The sequence below is a fragment of the Jatropha curcas genome, chromosome 1, assembly GCF_041381405.1.
Source record: "Jatropha curcas cultivar XTBG-Jc1 chromosome 1, XTBG_Jcur_1.0, whole genome shotgun sequence".
Lineage (NCBI taxonomy): Eukaryota > Viridiplantae > Streptophyta > Magnoliopsida > Malpighiales > Euphorbiaceae > Jatropha > Jatropha curcas.
In genome coordinates this window covers 10,567,256-10,586,447 of record NC_143151.1, presented here as the reverse complement: position 1 = coordinate 10,586,447, position 19,192 = coordinate 10,567,256, and the positions used below count along the sequence as shown (strand labels likewise).

General features: G+C 41.6%; 2 long non-coding RNA genes across 2 annotated transcripts; both read left to right on the top strand.

Moving 5' to 3' along the window:
- The first annotated feature begins 20 nt into the window (after positions 1 to 20).
- LOC149498981 (uncharacterized) lies at positions 21 to 2,578 on the top strand. The gene is made up of 3 exons (XR_016322932.1): positions 21 to 513; positions 651 to 730; positions 2,243 to 2,578. It is a non-coding gene; the product is annotated as an uncharacterized LOC149498981 (long non-coding RNA).
- Positions 2,579 to 7,842: 5,264 nt separating this feature from the next.
- LOC149498980 (uncharacterized) lies at positions 7,843 to 10,282 on the top strand. Its single transcript, XR_016322677.1, has 3 exons — positions 7,843 to 8,335; positions 8,473 to 8,552; positions 10,044 to 10,282. It is a non-coding gene; the product is annotated as an uncharacterized LOC149498980 (long non-coding RNA).
- The last annotated feature ends 8,910 nt before the right edge of the window (positions 10,283 to 19,192 follow it).

Below are 19,192 nucleotides of genomic sequence, written 5' to 3'. Positions count from 1 at the left end.
ATTTTATTTACTATTTTTGGAGCATGTTTGCATGATTTAGGTGGGTAGAAAATATTTAATGAATATTTTTGGAGAGTTTATGTATTGAATGCATAATATTTCTAGTGTGGTATATTAAGAAATAAATGAGGAATTATTTTAGTGGAGTTAATTTAATTAATTGGTGGAGTTAAATAAGAAGTAGAAGAGAATTATTTGAGGAATATTTAGAGCCATTGGATGAGATTACTTAGGACTTGATCTTAGCCACACATTTGCATGATTTTAGGAAGTCAAATTTGACTTTGGCACTTAAAGTAAACACCACAACACTTATTTCTTTCTTCTCTTCTCCTTATCCACGCCATCTCCATCTTCTTCCTCTTTCTTTCATTTCTTCATTTTCTTACCTCCAAATTTACCACCAAACTACCTAATTAAATCATAGATTAGTACTTAATTCTTAAGAATTAAGAAGTAGAAGTTGAGTTTGGTGATTAAAACCAAAGAGAAGTGAAGTTACCATTGAAGCAAGTAAGTTGTGGTTTTTGAGTTTTGTGAATTGTTAAGTAGAATTCATGGTTTAGACATGTTATTGATGCATTAAATCATGCTCCAACTATTTCTTTTGTTAAGTTTTGCTTGTAATGTTGATTTTTCATGCTTTGAAGAGGTTGGAGAACCATCCTCAAAGGGGAAAGAGAAAGCCAAGGAGTAAGGCTTTCCAAGCTTTTTCAAGCTTGTTAATAAGGTTAGTGCAATCATAATTTCACTTGTTTAAGTTGTTTTTACATGGTTAGGGTTTTGAATATATTTTGGGAACTTTGTATGTTTTGTTGAAATTGCTGAATTTTAATGTGAGATGTGTTCTGCTGTGGGATTGGAACTCATTTTTGACCCCTTTATACTTCCCATTTGTTTCTGACTTCTTCATGAAAGTTGTAGCTCTATTTCTCAGCTTTCCAAAACATATTCTTATGTCCAATTTCAATACTTGTAGCTCAACTTATGAGTGAAATACCAAAACTGGTTCTGTTATGGTGTCTTCCCTGTATATCCGAAATGATTGTCCATTTTGACCACTCAAATGGCAAAATAACGTTTTATGTTCTTCCTAAAAGTTATATATTTACTTCTTATCTTTCCAACCCATCCTCTTGTGTCCAAATTGGAGATACATAGCTCAATTTATGGCTCAAACACCCAAACTGACTCTGTTGTGTCGAGCCACATGCATTACTAAATTGAGTGCCCATTTTGACCACTATAATGATAAGATTAGGTTCTGAGTTCTTCATAAAAGTTGTTGCCCTGTGTCTTGAGAATTATCTCGTTTTGGATTGGTTTCATTTGAGTGTTTGGTGAAGTAGGAATTCAAGAAACATTGGACTTGGTTCTGCTGAATCAGGTCTGATCTGTTGGTCTGTGTTCTGAGCTTTTGTTTGCTATCTTACTCTGTGATCTGGGCTGTGGTCCCTTCTGAAAATTTGTAGAATTTTGTCTTAGCTTTCTAATGAATCTGATTTCATGCAATTTGGAGACCCATAACTCAATTTATGTGTTAAAAACCCAGCAGAGGTCAAGTTTATGGAAATGCTGAAAAGTTCTTGATTTATGTACTTTTCTACTATATTAAGTATATATACATTTATAGTGTTTTGAGTAAAACTTTTGAACTGATGAGTACTAAATGAAGAGGTTTTGAGTTATAATTATTGCTTTTGTGAAAGAATGTTTTTGATTTGGGCTCTACTATGCATGATTGAAACGTGGTATGATGAGATGGATTTTCTTATTGTGAAGCTATGATCATATGCTAGGGTTATCAGCCCTTATAAATAGGCGGACGCGCTTATTGTGTGATGGGGTGGTGCTTTCATAGGCCACGGTGGTGCTTTCATAGGCCACGACTGTGTGATGGGGGTGGTGCTTTCATAGGCCACGGTGGTGCTTTCATAGGCCATGAGTATGTAATGGGGGTGGCGCTAATATAGGCCACGATCAAATCTGCTTATGTTCATTCTGCATGAGTATGAGCCTTAACGAAAAATGAAATTTTGTTGTTGCTATACAAGAATGAAGACATATTTGTATTTATAATCTTCTCATTTCTTTCAAAGTATTTGAATTAAATGAATGCGATTTCGGTATTTATATAGTTGAGTAATTTAAGTTTTGCCTTGGCTTTTATTGTTAATTTAATTGTTGGTTATTTAGCACCACTGAGTCTTCCACTCAGCGCGTTGATTTTTATCACGCGCAGGTTAAGAGCGGAGGGTGTTCTTAAAGACCAGAGGACAAGCATCAGAGTAGAGATCACATTTTGGGTAGGATATTGTGTAAATGGTGATTTTTGGCATGTATGTAAAGATTGTATTATGGAGGTTGTATATAATAAGTTTATAATGTATTAAGAGTTATGATTATTGAAGGAAATAACATCTTATTATATTTTTGGTGTATGATGATTATATATTCCTTGAAAAGAATGTGTTTAGACTATGATGCGTATGTTGATGGATATTTAGAAGTGCTTGTGGTATGTTATGTTGAATTGGAGTTTTGGGGTTTGGAGAAAATTGGAAGTGTGTATATTTTCTTTGTGTGGCAAGTTAATTTTTAGGGGAAACTCTTGCGAAATTTTCGTAGGAATTTCCTTAAATATTATTTTCGTTAACAAAAAAAAAAAAGAAAAAAAAAAAACAAAACAAAACGTTAATTACTTGCCTCCTTATGAAAATTTAACCACTTCTAATTTGTGATCTAGCTTTAATAAGTGACATAAGACGGTGCTCCGGCACTGATTGTGGCATCCGCCGTCTGGTTCTCCGGGATTGACCGGTGGGTGTTACATTTTGTGGTATCAGAGCATAGGTTTAGACGATTCTAGGATATATTATTTGGTATGAGAGTTTATCCGATTTGGAGTCATGATATAAGTGATTTAAGTTAAGTACATGCCATATTAGTCTGTTTTGGGAATTTCTCTCTGATGCGAATCCACTGGTCTTTGTAGGTATTTAGTGATGTCTCAGCGCCTGCCGGATGAGGAGGTGGACAGTTATGTCCCTCCAGAGGGTGCTATGTTAGAGGGCGGTAGGCCAGCCGGTGGTGATGCTGGTGGGATTTTGGGTTCTGATGCAGAGCGCGCCTCAGCTGTAGGGCAGGCTACTGCGAGTCCTGCGGGGCCTAATCAGGGTGATTTGGTACAGCAGTTGGTAGCTGCATTGAGGCAGGCTGCGGGAGCTGTTCCCCAGGCTCCAGTCGCACCAGCCCCTGTTCCAGTTCATACCCCGGTAGAGAGACTGAGGAAGTATCGTGTTGAGGATTTTATGGTTCGGAGAGATGATGATCCTTCTGCAGCAGAATTTTGGCTCCAAGCTACAGAGAGGGTTTTGGACCAGATGCAGTGTACTCCTGCAGATAGATTGATTTGTGCTGTTTCCTTGCTAAAGGAAGAGGCTTACCTATGGTGGGAGTCTATGGTGAAGACAGCGAGAGCTGAGGATATTACTTGGGATTTCTTTCTCTCTGCTTTTCGGGAGAAATATGTAGGGGAGTTATACACAGATCAGAGGATAGCAGAGTTCCTTGAGCTTAGGCAGGGACGGATGACTGTCTCCGAGTATGAGCGGGAGTTTCTGCGGTTGAGTAGGTATGCTTCTAAGTTGGTCCCTACTGAGGCAGATCGGTGTAAGCGGTTTCGGAAGGGGTTACTAGATGAGTATAGGATGCACTTGACATCCCAGCCCCACACTACATTAGCTGGTTTGGTGAAGGCTGCTATAGAGCTTGAGCTTATTCGGAATGAGAGACAGGCCAGAGGTCAGAGGATCCAGCAGAGCAGTCAGTATAAGAGATTTCAGAGTGCTACGTCTGGACAGACTTCAGGGGTCCAGTCTAGTAGCAAGAGATTTAGAGGCGGACCGCAGATGGGGGCCAGACCGGGCCAGACAGTTGGTCGGGGTATAGTTCCGAGATCAGCTCCTCCGGTTTCATCTGTTGCTAGTGGTGGAGGTGCTACATGGCCAGGTCTACCGATTTGCAGTCAGTGTGGCAGGAGGCATGTTGGGGTGTGTTGGGGAACTACTATGAGAGCTTGCTATAGATGTGGATCCACTGAGCATATAATTAGGGATTGTCCTATGACTGTGACTCGTCCAGCTCACCAGGTTGGGAGGCCAGCTTCCTATGTTCAGAGAGGCAGAGGGAGAGGCCGTAGTGAGGGATATGGTACTAGGAGTGAGAGACCTGTGTCTGAGACTGTGGAGAGACCAGAGGCTAGAGCACAGGCGAGAGCTTATGCCATTAGGACCAGGGAGCAGCGGGATGCGGCGGACGTCATTGCAGGTACCTTCTCTATCTTTGACACTTTTGTACTTGCTTTGATTGATCCGGGCTCCACGCATTTATACATATGCATACATGTGGGTAGACTGGGTAGTATGCATGCTGAGACATTAGAGCACAGCGTTGAGGTTACTAGCCCTTTGGGTCAGAGTGTAGTAGTTGATCGGGTGTATAGAGATTGCCCTGTAGTCATTCATGGGTATGTATTTCCGGGTGATTTGATAGAGTTGCCTTTTCGGGAGTACGATGTGATATTGGGTATGGATTGATTGTCTAGACATGGGGTCATTGTTGATTGTAGATGTAAGAGGATTACAGTCCAGACTTCATCTGGTGAGGAGATTGTAGTTGTGGGTGAGAGGTCGGATTACCTCTCTAACGTTATTTCTGCTTCTACTGCGAGAAGACTTATCCAGCATGGTTGTGAGGCCTACTTAGCCTGTGTACTTGTTCCAGAGTCAGAAGCTCCTAGTGTCCATGATATACCCACAGTATGTGATTTTTCGGATGTGTTTCCAGAGGAGTTGCCTGGTTTACCTCCTGAGAGAGAGGTTGAGTTTGGTATTGAGGTTATGCCTGGTACTGCACCGATATCCATTGCTCCGTATCGGATGGCGCCTGCTGAATTGAAAGAGTTAAAGATTCAGATTCAGGAGTTGCTTGATAAGGGTTTTATTCGTCCTAGTGTATCTCCATGGGGTGCTCCAGTATTGATTGTAAAGAAGAAGGATGGCTCACTTAGGTTGTGTATTGACTACAGACAACTTAACAAAGTTACTGTGAAGAATCGATATCCATTGCCTCGGATAGATGATTTGTTTGATCAGTTGAGAGGGGCTAGTGTATTCTCGAAGATAGATCTGAGATCAGGTTATCATCAGCTAAGGGTGAAGGGATTAGATGTACCTAAGACTGCTTTCAGGACACGCTACGGTCACTATGAGTTTTTAGTGATGCCATTTGGGTTGACTAATGCTCCAGCAGTTTTTATGGACCTGATGAACCGGATCTTCCATCCTTATTTGGATCAGTTCGTGGTGGTTTTTATTGATGATATTTTGGTGTACTCTCCGACTAGAGAGGATCATGATCATCACCTACGAACAGTTCTGCAGACCTTGAGAGACCGACAGTTGTATGCCAAGCTCAGTAAGTGTGAATTTTGGTTGACTGAGATTGCTTTCTTAGGGCATGTTGTTTCTGCAGAGGGTATTCGGGTGGATCCGAAGAAGATTGAGGCAGTGCTTGATTGGAAGCCACCTACTAATGTCACAGAGATTCGCAGTTTCTTAGGTTTGGCTGGATATTACAGGAGGTTTGTCAAGGGGTTTTCTCTTATTGCAGCCCCTTTGACTAGACTTCTCCGTAAGGATGTCCGTTTTGAGTGGACTGATAGATGCCAGAGTAGCTTTGAGAAGCTTAAGGCGATGCTTACTGAGGCTCCAGTTTTGACACAGCCAGCTCCAGGCAGACCATATGATGTTTATAGTGATGCTTCGCATAATGGTTTGGGTTGTGTGCTTATGCAGGAGGGCAAGGTGATTGCTTATGCTTCCCGGCAGCTGAAGCCACATGAAAAGAACTACCCTACCCATGATTTGGAGTTAGCAGCTATTGTGTTTGCCTTGAAGATTTGGAGACATTACTTATATGGTGAGAAATGCCACTTGTATACGGATCATAAGAGCCTTAAGTATTTGCTTACACAGAGAGAGCTTAACCTGAGGCAGCGCAGATGGTTAGAGCTACTTAAGGACTATGAGTTCACTATTGATTACCACCCGGGTAGAGCTAATGTAGTGGCAGATGCACTCAGTAGAAAGGCATTAGTTGCTCTTCGTGCTATGAATGCACACTTAACTGTGACTAAAGATGGTGCTCTTGTAGCAGAGCTTATGGTGAAACCTAGCCTACTGCAGCAGATTAGAGATGCACAGCAGGGTGATGAGACTATTGCCTTGTGGAAAGGCCTAGTCAGAGAGGGTAAGAAGAAGGGATTTGAGATTAGAGAGGACTGCTTGTACTTTGAGGATCGGATTTGTGTGCCTAAAATTTCAGAGTTGAGAAAGAGTATCTTAAAGGAAGCTCATAGTAGTCCCTATGCTATGCATCCTGGCAGTAATAAGATGTATCATGATTTGAAATCACAGTATTGGTGGCCGGCGATGAAGAGGGATATCACAGATTATGTGTCGAGGTGTTTGACATGCCAGCAAGTGAAAGCAGAGCATCAGTTTCCTTCTGGTTTGTTACACCCTACTTCTATTCCAGAGTGGAAATGGGATAAAGTTACTATGGATTTTGTGACTGGATTGCCTTTAACTCCTAAAAAGAAAGATGCTATATGGGTAATAGTTGACAGGCTAACTAAGTCGGCACACTTTCTTCCTGTTAGGACTGACTTCACCATGGAGCAGTATGCAGAGCTTTATATAGATGAGATAGTGAGATTACATGGGGTTCCTTCTTCCATCATTTCAGATAGAGATCCGAGATTTACTTCTAGATTTTGGAAGAAGCTACATGAGGCTTTGGGTACTAAACTGCATTTCAGCACAGCTTTTCATCCTCAGATTGATGGTCAGTCAGAGCGGGTTATTCAGATTTTGGAGGATATGTTAAGAGCTTGTGCTATTGAGTTTGAAGGCAGTTGGGAGAAGTACATTCGACTTACTGAATTTGCCTACAATAACAGTTATCAGTCGAGCATTCAGATGGCTCCCTTCGAAGCACTATATGGCAGGAGATGTAGGACTCCACTGTGTTGGTCGGAATTGAGTGAGGGTAAGATTATAGGTCCAGATTTGATTCGAGACACAGAGGATAAGGTCAGAATTATCAGAGATAGATTGAAAACAGCTTCAGATCGTCAGAAATCTTATGCAGATTTGAAGAGGAAAGATATAGAGTATGCAGTGGGAGATAAGGTTTTCCTTAAGGTATCTCCGTGGAAAAAGATATTGAGATTTGGAAGAAAGGGTAAGCTTAGTCCTAGGTTCATTGGTCCATATGAGATCATTGAGCGTGTGGGTCCATTAGCCTATAGACTAGCTTTACCACCAGACCTGGATAGGATACATAATGTTTTCCACGTGTCTATGTTGAGGAGGTATCGGTCCGACCCATCACATGTGATACCAGTTGATTCTGTTACCATAGAGCCAGATTTGACTTATGAGGAAGAACCAGTGAGGATACTTGCGAGGGAAATCAAGGAACTAAGGAATAAGAGAATTCCTTTGGTAAAGGTCCTTTGGAGAAACCATAAGACCAAGGAAGCTACATGGGAAAGTGAAGATATTATGAGATAACAGCATCCTCAGTTATTTACACCAGGTAAATTCGAGGACGAATTTCTTTTAAGGGGGGGAGAACTGTAACAGACTGATTTTTTTTTAGTGTCGGTAATAGTGATTTACCGGTCTGTGAATAGTACCATCGGTCCGGAACTTGGTATTATTTTAGTCCGGAAAAATTACTATGCATAGTTAATATTTTATTTACTATTTTTGGAGCATGTTTGCATGATTTAGGTGGGTAGAAAATATTTAATGAATATTTTTGGAGAGTTTATGTATTGAATGCATAATATTTCTAGTGTGGTATATTAAGAAATAAATGAGGAATTATTTTAGTGGAGTTAATTTAATTAATTGGTGGAGTTAAATAAGAAGTAGAAGAGAATTATTTGAGGAATATTTAGAGCCATTGGATGAGATTACTTAGGACTTGATCTTAGCCACACATTTGCATGATTTTAGGAAGTCAAATTTGACTTTGGCACTTAAAGTAAACACCACAACACTTATTTCTTTCTTCTCTTCTCCTTATCCACGCCATCTCCATCTTCTTCCTCTTTCTTTCATTTCTTCATTTTCTTACCTCCAAATTTACCACCAAACTACCTAATTAAATCATAGATTAGTACTTAATTCTTAAGAATTAAGAAGTAGAAGTTGAGTTTGGTGATTAAAACCAAAGAGAAGTGAAGTTACCATTGAAGCAAGTAAGTTGTGGTTTTTGAGTTTTGTGAATTGTTAAGTAGAATTCATGGTTTAGACATGTTATTGATGCATTAAATCATGCTCCAACTATTTCTTTTGTTAAGTTTTGCTTGTAATGTTGATTTTTCATGCTTTGAAGAGGTTGGAGAACCATCCTCAAAGGGGAAAGAGAAAGCCAAGGAGTAAGGCTTTCCAAGCTTTTTCAAGCTTGTTAATAAGGTTAGTGCAATCATAATTTCACTTGTTTAAGTTGTTTTTACATGGTTAGGGTTTTGAATATATTTTGGGAACTTTGTATGTTTTGTTGAAATTGCTGAATTTTAATGTGAGATGTGTTCTGCCGTGGGATTGGAACTCATTTTTGACCCCTTTATACTTCCCATTTGTTTCTGACTTCTTCATGAAAGTTGTAGCTCTATTTCTCCGCTTTCCAAAACATATTCTTATGTCCAATTTCAATACTTGTAGCTCAACTTATGAGTGAAATACCAAAACTGGTTCTGTTATGGTGTCTTCCCTGTATATCCGAAATGATTGTCCATTTTGACCACTCAAATGGCAAAATAACGTTTTATGTTCTTCATAAACGTTATATATTTACTTCTTATCTTTCCAACCCATCCTCTTGTGTCCAAATTGGAGATACATAGCTCAATTTATGGCTCAAACACCCAAACTGACTCTGTTGTGTCGAGCCACATGCATTACTAAATTGAGTGCCCATTTTGACCACTATAATGATAAGATTAGGTTCTGAGTTCTTCATAAAAGTTGTTTCCCTGTGTCTTGAGAATTATCTCGTTTTGGATTGGTTTCATTTGAGTGTTTGGTGAAGTAGGAATTCAAGAAACATTGGACTTGGTTCTGCTGAATCAGGTCTGATCTGTTGGTCTGTATTCTGAGCTTTTGTTTGCTATCTTACTCTGTGATCTGGGCTGTGGTCCCTTCTGAAAATTTGTAGCATTTTGTCTTAGCTTTCTAATGAATCTGATTTCATGCAATTTGGAGACCCATAACTCAATTTATGTGTTAAAAACCCAGCAGAGGTCAAGTTTATGGAAATGCTGAAAAGTTCTTGATTTATGTACTTTTCTACTATATTAAGTATATATACATTTATAGTGTTTTGAGTAAAACTTTTGAACTGATGAGTACTAAATGAAGAGGTTTTGAGTTATAATTATTGCTTTTGTGAAAGAATGTTTTTGATTTGGGCTCTACTATGCATGATTGAAACGTGGTATGATGAGATGGATTTTCTTATTGTGAAGCTATGATCATATGCTAGGGTTATCAGCCCTTATAAATAGGCGGACGCGCTTATTGTGTGATGGGGTGGTGCTTTCATAGGCCACGACTGTGTGATGGGGGTGGTGCTTTCATAGGCCACGGTGGTGCTTTCATAGGCCATGAGTATGTAATGGGGGTGGCGCTAATATAGGCCACGATCAAATCTGCTTATGTTCATTCTGCATGAGTATGAGCCTTAACGAAAAATGAAATTTTGTTGTTGCTATAAAAGAATGAAGACATATTTGTATTTATAATCTTCTCATTTCTTTCAAAGTATTTGAATTAAATGAATGCGATTTCGGTATTTATATAGTTGAGTAATTTAAGTTTTGCCTTGGCTTTTATTGTTAATTTAATTGTTGGTTATTTAGCACCACTGAGTCTTCCACTCAGCGCGTTGATTTTTATCACGCGCAGGTTAAGAGCGGAGGGTGTTCTTAAAGACCAGAGGACAAGCATCAGAGTAGAGATCACATTTTGGGTAGGATATTTTGTAAATGGTGATTTTTGGCATGTATGTAAAGATTGTATTATGGAGGTTGTATATAATAAGTTTATAATGTATTAAGAGTTATGATTATTGAAGGAAATAACATCTTATTATATTTTTGGTGTATGATGATTATATATTCCTTGAAAAGAATGTGTTTAGACTATGATGCGTATGTTGATGGATATTTAGAAGTGCTTGTGGTATGTTATGTTGAATTGGAGTTTTGGGGTTTGGAGAAAATTGGAAGTGTGTATATTTTCTTTGTGTGGCAAGTTAATTTTTAGGGGAAACTCTTGCGAAATTTTCGTAGGAATTTCATTAAATATTATTTTCGTTAACAAAAAAAAAAAAAGAAAAAAAAAACCAAACAAAACGTTAATTACTTGCCTCCTTATGAAAATTTAACCACTTCTAATTTGTGATCTAGCTTTAATAAGTGACATAAGACGGTGCTCCGGCACTGATTGTGGCATCCGCCGTCTGGTTCTCCGGGATTGACCGGTGGGTGTTACAATGCAGATTCTGGCTAATTATGATTATGTCATTAATTATCATCCGGGCAAGGCTAATGTGGTAGCGGATGCCCTTAGCCGGAAATCCTTGTATGCTTTGAGCTTAATGAGAATTTGTATGGAGTTACAACAGCAAGGAGCTATTCTCGCACAGATGCAAGTACAACCATCTTGGCTTCAGGAAGTTGCAGAAGCACAGAAGAAAGATGCACAAATAGCCCTATGGGTTAAACAAGTCCAGGCAGATCATGGTGGGAAATTTAGATTGGATAGCAATGGAGTTTTGTTTTATGCAGATAGAATTGTTGTACCACAGACAGGGGAGGTCAGACAAAAGATTCTGCATGAAGCTCATAACAGTCCATATACAATGCATCCAGGTAGCGCCAAGATGTATCAAGATTTGAAGAAAGGCTACTGGTGGCCAGGCATGAAGAGAGACATCGGAGATGTTGTAACAAGATGTTTAACATGTCAACAAGTAAAAGCAGAACATCAACTGCCATCCGGGTTACTTCATCCCATAATAGTGCCAACATGGAAATGGGATCAGATCACGATGGACTTTGTTACTGGCTTACCTCAAACACAGCGGAAGCATGATGCAGTATGGGTAATTGTGGACAGATTAACCAAGTCTGCTCATTTCCTACCAGTTAAGACGGACCATTCTCTGGACAAGTTAGCAGAAATTTATGTTAGTGAGATAGTTCGACTACATGGAGTTCCATCATCCATTATCTCTGATTGTGATCCAAGGTTTACATCGAAGTTCTGGGGTAAACTTCAAGAGGCATTAGGAACGAAACTGCATTTCAGCACTGCATTTCATCCGCAGACAGATGGGCAATCAGAGAGAGTGATTCAAATCCTGGAAGACATGTTGAGATCATGTGTTATTGAATTTGAAGGCAGTTGGGACAAATATGTATCTCTCATGGAATTTGCCTACAACAACAGCTATCAAGCGAGCATCAAGATGGCACCCTATGAAGCATTATATGGTAGAAGATGCAGAACACCTGTATGTTGGACAGAACTTAGTGAGAAGAAGATTTTGGGTCCAGATTTGGTGAGAGACACAGAAGAGAAAGTAGAAATCATCAGAAGACGGCTGAAGGAAGCAAGTGATCGACAGAAATCCTATGCGGATTTAAAGAGAAAAGACATTGAGTATTCAGTTGGGGACAAAGTATTTTTGAAGGTTTCACCATGGAAGAAGATCCTAAGGTTTGGACAAAAGGGTAAGCTAAGTCCTAGGTTCATTGGTCCATACGAGATTGTTGAACGCGTAGGACCATTAGCCTATCGCCTAGCATTACCTCCAACATTAGATCGAATCCATAATGTATTTCATGTATCCATGTTGAGAAGATACAGATCAGACCCCTCACATGTGTTATCAGCAGACGAGATTGAAATTCAGCCGGATCTCACGTATGAAGAAGAACCAGTTCAGATCCTAGCCAAAGAAACTAAAGAATTGCGGAACAAGAAAATAGCATTGGTGAAAGTTCTTTGGAGGAATCATAAGACAGAAGAAGCAACTTGGGAATCAGAAGAAACCGTGCGACAACAATATTCGCATTTGTTTACAACAGGTAAACTTCGGGATGAAGTTTTTATTTAGAAGGGGAGAACTGTAACATCCTCTTGAGTTGAGTCGGGTTGAACCAAACCTGGTTGGGGTAGAATGGATGATAAGTGGACTTATTTGCATGGAAAGTTTAGGACTTGTTTGCCTCCAAACATATAGCTTGGGTAGTAAGTTGTAGCCTTTGTATACTTGAGGTACCAATTAGAGAGTTTACACAGCCAAATCACTTCTTCTAGAGTCTACCCGTTCCTATCATTTTCACTTTCCTATTTTCACGTTTTTCATTTTCTTCTTAAGTTTCCCTTCCATTTCCTTGCACTTTTCATGCAAGTTACGCAGTAAGTCCACTCCAAGTAAGTAGAATTCCTTGAAGTTATATGTTATTCACTCTTTAATTGAGTTATATTGGAGATGAGTTATGAGAATTCTTGTGTATAGGAGAAGAAAGTTCCAAAGTTGCAGAAAAGAGAAGCTAAAACAGAGGTCAAGCCTTTTGACGTCAAGGTTTGATATCTCATGCTGTCTACTATTTTCTTTGCATGTAAATTGTGTGGTGTGTTGCCAATGAGATGATATGTTGCTTGTTGTTGGGTGGAAGTACTGGAAATGATGTGAAAACAGGGGATGAATATATGAAGCGGAAACAGAGTTTGCTGGAAATGTTACCAGCAACTTCATCTTGATTTTGAACCCATATAATGATGGAATTAGGAATTGTCATAGAAGAGTTATTTGTTCCTTTCTGTGTTAGCTTTACATGGGCTTTTGAATCATTCAATTTGGAGTTAGCTATTGAGAGTTATGGCCAAAAGAATACAGACTGCACAGAATCACGTCGCGCGCTCGCGCATACTGGAAAGCAAGTCGCGCTCGCGATTTCCTATTGCGCGCTCGCGACTTGAGTCAGGTAGCTCTCTGACTCTCAATTGCACAACTCGCGCTCGTGAGGATCACATGCACGGTCGCGACTTTGGCCAGAAGCTCTCTGACCCTCAGTGTGTGCATCTCGCGCTCGCGAATCACACAAGCGCGCTCGCGACTTCATCTCGCGCTCGCGACTTGTGCTGCGCGGTCGCGACTTGAGCCAGAAAACCCTCTGACTCTCAAATGCATTTCTCGCGCTCGCGAGGTTTGAAGACGCGCTCGCGACTTCTCTCTGGGAAGCATCTCGCGCTCGCGACTTGGAATGTCGCGCTCGCGACTGATGCTTTGACACTCTTTTGCCTTTCATTTGCTATGTAATTACATTCCCTTGCTCAACATGCATGCATCCAATCATTGTAAAACAAAACATAACATAAGAACATGGATTAAAATAACATGTAAGCATTTATATGATGTGAAATCAAATAAACATGATGAGTTATGATGTTGTGACACTATCAATGTGCTGTTGTATTACATTGTAGTTATGCAGTAAGCTCCATTGAGGTTCGGTAGAAACCATGTAGATAAGGCTATGTCGCGACAGAGAATTGCAGATCTGCGCCCCATACAGTTTGAAACTCCGGCTACAGGCCGTTGAGTGGATATGATTAAACCGTGCGGTGCAAATCCGGTTAGGGGCACCAAAGCGGACAGTATCTCACTAGGTCATACAATGGCATAGGCGAATCCGGTTCGGGGCCTATAGCCTACAGTATTCATACAGTTTATCTTATCACTTCGGTTTCACTATAACCTTATGGAGCCATACAGACATTGTAACTAATATTTAATGAACCATACAGTATAATACACAACAAGAAAGATCATTCAGATAAAATGAAAGTAAGATGATATGTGTGATTATCTGTGCCTTATGTGTTTACATGGTTGTTACTTGGCTCTTTGTACTCATGTATGCATTTAATTGTTACTTGATATGTTGAGATATCCACTGGGCTTGTATAGCTCAGCGAGTTACCTGTTTAACTCGCAGGTTTTGAGACTGGTCTAGAGAGCGTCAGTTTACAACTGCAGCAGTTCATCTGTAGAAGACTCAGTCTTCAGGGTAGCTTCTCGTTTTGATGTGTATTTTTGTTTCTTCCTTCCATGGCATGTACAGGGCACACAGTTGGGCCCATTCCATTTTGTACACTCGTATCATGTATATACATATTCAGTACAGTATTAATGTAAACAGCATCGGTATATATATATAAATAGTCAGTATTATGATATCAGCATGCCAGATCATACATTTAGTCACCCAGTTTGTAACATCTCGACTCGGTTCATTCGGGTTATCGGGTGGACCGGGAAGGGGTGTTACACCTAGCTTTCCCTGAACTTAGGATTTTACCCCTTTGCATGCGTTAGAAGCTTGATCTATTGATGAATATTTGCTGCTATTCTTATACGACTTGATCTTGCCCTGAAAATTGCATAAAAATAACGCAAACACAATGAAATTAAACATAATTTGAATTCGTCAATGAGGCAAAGCCTTGAGCAGTTGCGTGACGCGACTGTTCGTCAACGAGGCAAAGCCTTGAGCAGTTGCGTGACGCAGCTATGGAGATGCGTGGCGCAGCTGTGGAGATGCGTGGCGCATCTGTTCTTAGGATGCCAAATTTTGAACAGTTGCGTGAGACAGCTGTGGAGTTGCGTGACGCAGCTGTTCTTCAGGGTGCGCGACTTGGGCAAGTTGCGTGACGCAGCCATGTAGACGCGTGATGCGGCTATGTAGTTGCGTGACACAGCTACGGTTTAACCCGAGACTTGGATTTTTAATTTTCCTGCCATAGAATAAAAATAAATAATTGTCAATATAATATTTTTCTTACACAGAATAAAAATTTTTCTTACACAGGTTAATCTGGGCAAGGCCTGCTCGGGTGGATCATCCACTAACGCTTCTGGATTTTGGGACCTGTTAGACCCTCCCATGCGAGCTCGGGTTATTACTGCCGGCTTCGGCGATTATGCTGCGGGGCTCCACCGCACACAGCCTTATTTTCCACCTGCTATGCGGTACGCGCTGATGGAGCGGTGGAACGACTGCACGCAAACCTTTGTGTTCGGGTTTGGCGAGATGACCCTCACACCGGTGGATTATGCTGCCATCACGGGCTTTCGTTTTACCGGTCCAGTTACTCCCCTGGACGCTCGGTACCAGACGGCTACCTTAGGAGCTTAGCTAGTCCGCTCTCTGCTTGGTGTGACCACACAGACCAGGTACATTGCGCAGGGATGAGTGTCGTATGAGGTAGTCTATCGGTTCTGGGCCGAGAGGATCAGGACCAGGCTGGTGGCTTGGAGGGAGTTGCTAGTGGAGGCCCGACCTGCTGCACCTGCTTATACTCAGGAGGAGAGGGACCAGGCTGCTCAGTCCTTTCTCTTTTACATTATCTCGTCTCAGCTGCTATGCACCTCCCAGAATAAGGGAGATCTGGCGGTGCTGGTATGCTTGAGGGACTTGAGCTAGGTCGGGTCCTTTGACTGGGCCACTCTAGCTTTGCCTCACCTCTATCATGGTCTGGATGTGTGGACCCGTGGTAGCGGTGAGTCGAACTAGCAGTTTATCCGGGCACTGGAGGTAATTCCTTATTCTCTTCATCTTTCTCTATGTCATTTTATTTTCAACTGTTTAACTGTATACTGACATCACTGTAATCTTTACTGCAGGTGTGGGCTTATGAGTACTGCATCTATCCAGGCGGTCCGAGTGGCGACACTCCTGCTGAGTCTAGGCAGATCCCTTGGTATTTTGCCCATTGTCACCACACCTATGCCAGTGCTGAGGATCCAGAGTACTGGAGGAGCTTCCTTAATGATAGGGAGCTGCCTGATGTAAGTACAAAAACCTTCTGAATAATTTAGCTTAGCTTTCTTCCTTCGTTTACACTGTATAGTTACTGATTCTTCTATTTTTGCAGCTGCTTCTGACTCTGTGGGATTGTGATGCCTGGAGGACTTATTCGGGCCGTGAGGTAACAGAGCCGCATACCCGGTCGAGGCTCCTGATGCGGGGGTACTGGATTGATCGGTACTACCTAGGAGAGAGAGTTTATGATACTCCGGTGGCCCCAGCACAGCGGCGAGTGCCTCATGCTCCTCCTCGTCATATGTGCTTACTAGAGGGCATGACCCGAGAGGACCTGGAGGAGGAGTATAGGGGCTTTTCTGCTAATGATTTTCTGTCCGCTGGCGACTTCACCGCATACTTCTCCTCTCGGATGCAGGCTCGGCTTCCCGAGGTCTTGGAGTACACCCAGGTGACTTCCTTATTTTCAGTCTCATTTATCTTCATCATTCATTTTTTCACTGTTTAACCAACTGACTAAATTTCTTCCTCTGTGACTTGTTGCAGGAGCGGAAGACACATAGGACGGCAGCCCATTACAGAGCTGAGGCTGCAGCTGAGGCAGGGGCAGCGGTTGCTCCGGCCGGACTGGCAGGGGTAGTACTGGGCGATGTCCCCTTCTCACCTGGCATGGAAGTGGTGCTGGATCCTGATCTGGGTCTGGGGTCGGGCATCACTATTCCTGCTGACCTTAGGCGGGCTCCTCCACCAGTGCAGTTGGACCCTGAGCACACCACAGATGTGAGTTGTAAACTGAACTTACAAAGTTAAGAACACTTTACCTGAATAACTCTTTAATGAATGTTTTATTTTTTATTTTTTATTTTTTATTTTTTTATGTTTGCAGGTGCCCGCCCAGAGGTACCAGGAGCTGTGCCAGCAGTTCGGGTTCGCCCGGTCCTTCATCGGTCAACTCTACTCCGAGCGGCATGAGAGGGTATGTATGATCTTCTTGTGCTTTGCCTTCTTCTTTATTCTTTGCTTCCCTTTTCTTACATATCTCAGTTTTTACAGGATTTGGAGATCGGGAGGCTGCGGAGGCACCAGTCTCGCCAGTCCAGTGCTGTGAGCCGACTCCAGGCGGAGGTGGACCGGCTCCGGACGAGGTTAGAGGTAGAGGGTATCGCGCTCGACTCCTCCGAGGAAAACGATGACGACCCTTCTTCCGATGACGCACCACCGTCTCCACCCCCTTAGGCGGCTGCAGGTCTGAGCCGGAGGCGACGATAGCCCTGCCTCGGTGTTTCAGCCATTTTTGAACACTTTTTGAACGTTTAGTAGTTTGTAGGATTGATGTACAGCTTGATTAATTTTATGATGTCATTTACATTTTTTATTATTTTACAGTATTTTGCTTTTATTACATTATCATACATGTTTATATTTTACAACTGTGAGATCTTATTCCTGCAAAAACAAAACACAAACACAAAAACACAAAATAGTGGTGTCCCACTTATTTACAAAATTGGTCCACCTCATCAGCAGTCAATGAACTAATTTATTGTAAATGAATAAATGAAATGAGATGAAATAAATAAAGAATAAAATAATGAACTTAAAAATGAAATACGACAAGAATCAATCCATAAACATAAGTGGATCGTAACACTTACCTGACAGGGCGGTTAATGCCGTCATAAAGACTCAACCTCCTTATTATACAAGCTGTCCTTCTTATTAACGCAAGCTTAAATGTCCACCAACTGGAGCGATCTATACATAAATGCCCTTCTAACCACCATTGACAGTAGATATCAGGTCAAATAATCATGATGGTGCTTCGTTCATTGGGCCCTTTACTCTTCTATAAATGGAGGCTTTCCTTTACGTCTCCTTCACTTCCAGCATTCGAAGTAAATCCGTTTCTTAGATAACCCTTTTCCATGGCTTTCAGGAACCAAGTTTCATCCTTTGTCCAATCCATTCCTGACGACCTATGGCAAATTCCTCCTATGAACCAACTCGTTTGGCTGAAATATTTCAAAGACTTAAAACCCGACCACGACTTCTTATCTTGGCTCGTCGCATATTTCAATCCTAACACCATGGTTTTCCGGTTTGAGACTCTGAAGTAACTCCGACCTATGAGGAAATGTGTGCCGTGATGGATCATCATCCTGAACAGGATGAAACTCTGGCTTTGCCCCCAGGCCCTAGGTATGATCTAGCTGAGATTGTGGCCCTATGTCCGGTTTACCTCCCTGATGGCATAAACACGGATCAAGGCCTTCCCTTGGAGCCTTTCCTGAGTAGGGTTCTGTCCATGGATCTAGATCCCTTTTGGATTCGAGCTTGCTGCTTCTTGCTGTTGAATGTGTATGCCATGAAGAATCGCCAACCTGGAATTGGAGATTTTCGACTTCTGACAGTTGTTCGCGACATGCAAATGTACCACCATACTGTCTTCATGATGATCATGGGAGAGACGATGTGTTGGGTTAGGGATATCGCCCTTCACATCACCAACTTCAATATTCATCATCGTGGTTGTCCAATGTTGTTGCAAGCCTGGGCTCTAGACAAGTTAAGCCTGATTCTTCCGGTCCCAGCTCGTTTAATTCCAAGTTATGGCCCTGCCAACTTTCGGTCTCGAACTCGAGGACGCTTCGATTTCGGGGATAACCCTACGATTCGGTGGACTTGTCCTTGGTGGAGGATCACACTGGTAACAACCGAAAGTATGAACCTCAACTACGTGTTGTATGCCAGTCTAGACCGTTCCATGGCTTATTTCCCGGATAGGATCAGTCGTCAGCACGGGATGATACAGCGTGTTCCCAGAATCCACAACTTTGAAAGTGGTCTCATAATGCCGCATCTGTTGTCCAATTTGACTGACCGTTGGCGAAATCGAAACACCAGGTATTTAGATGAGGGGACGATGCAGGGCACTGTGACACCTGCATATGTCAATTGGTTCTTTACCCTCTGATGATGTCATGCTCTGTGAAGGTTGGCCTCTGCTGATAGGCCCCACTAGAATAAAATGTTGTTTGTTGCTTTTTTTGTCTCTTCTATGCTCAGGCTATGAGCTTTTATTTAATGTATCTGCTTTGCTTTTGATTAATGACCCCGATGACTCTGTCTTTTTTAATTCCTGCTTTCTGCACACACGAATCAGCAAATGACAACAAACCTTTTCTTTCGAAATCATTTGTTGCATTAGTTATTTGG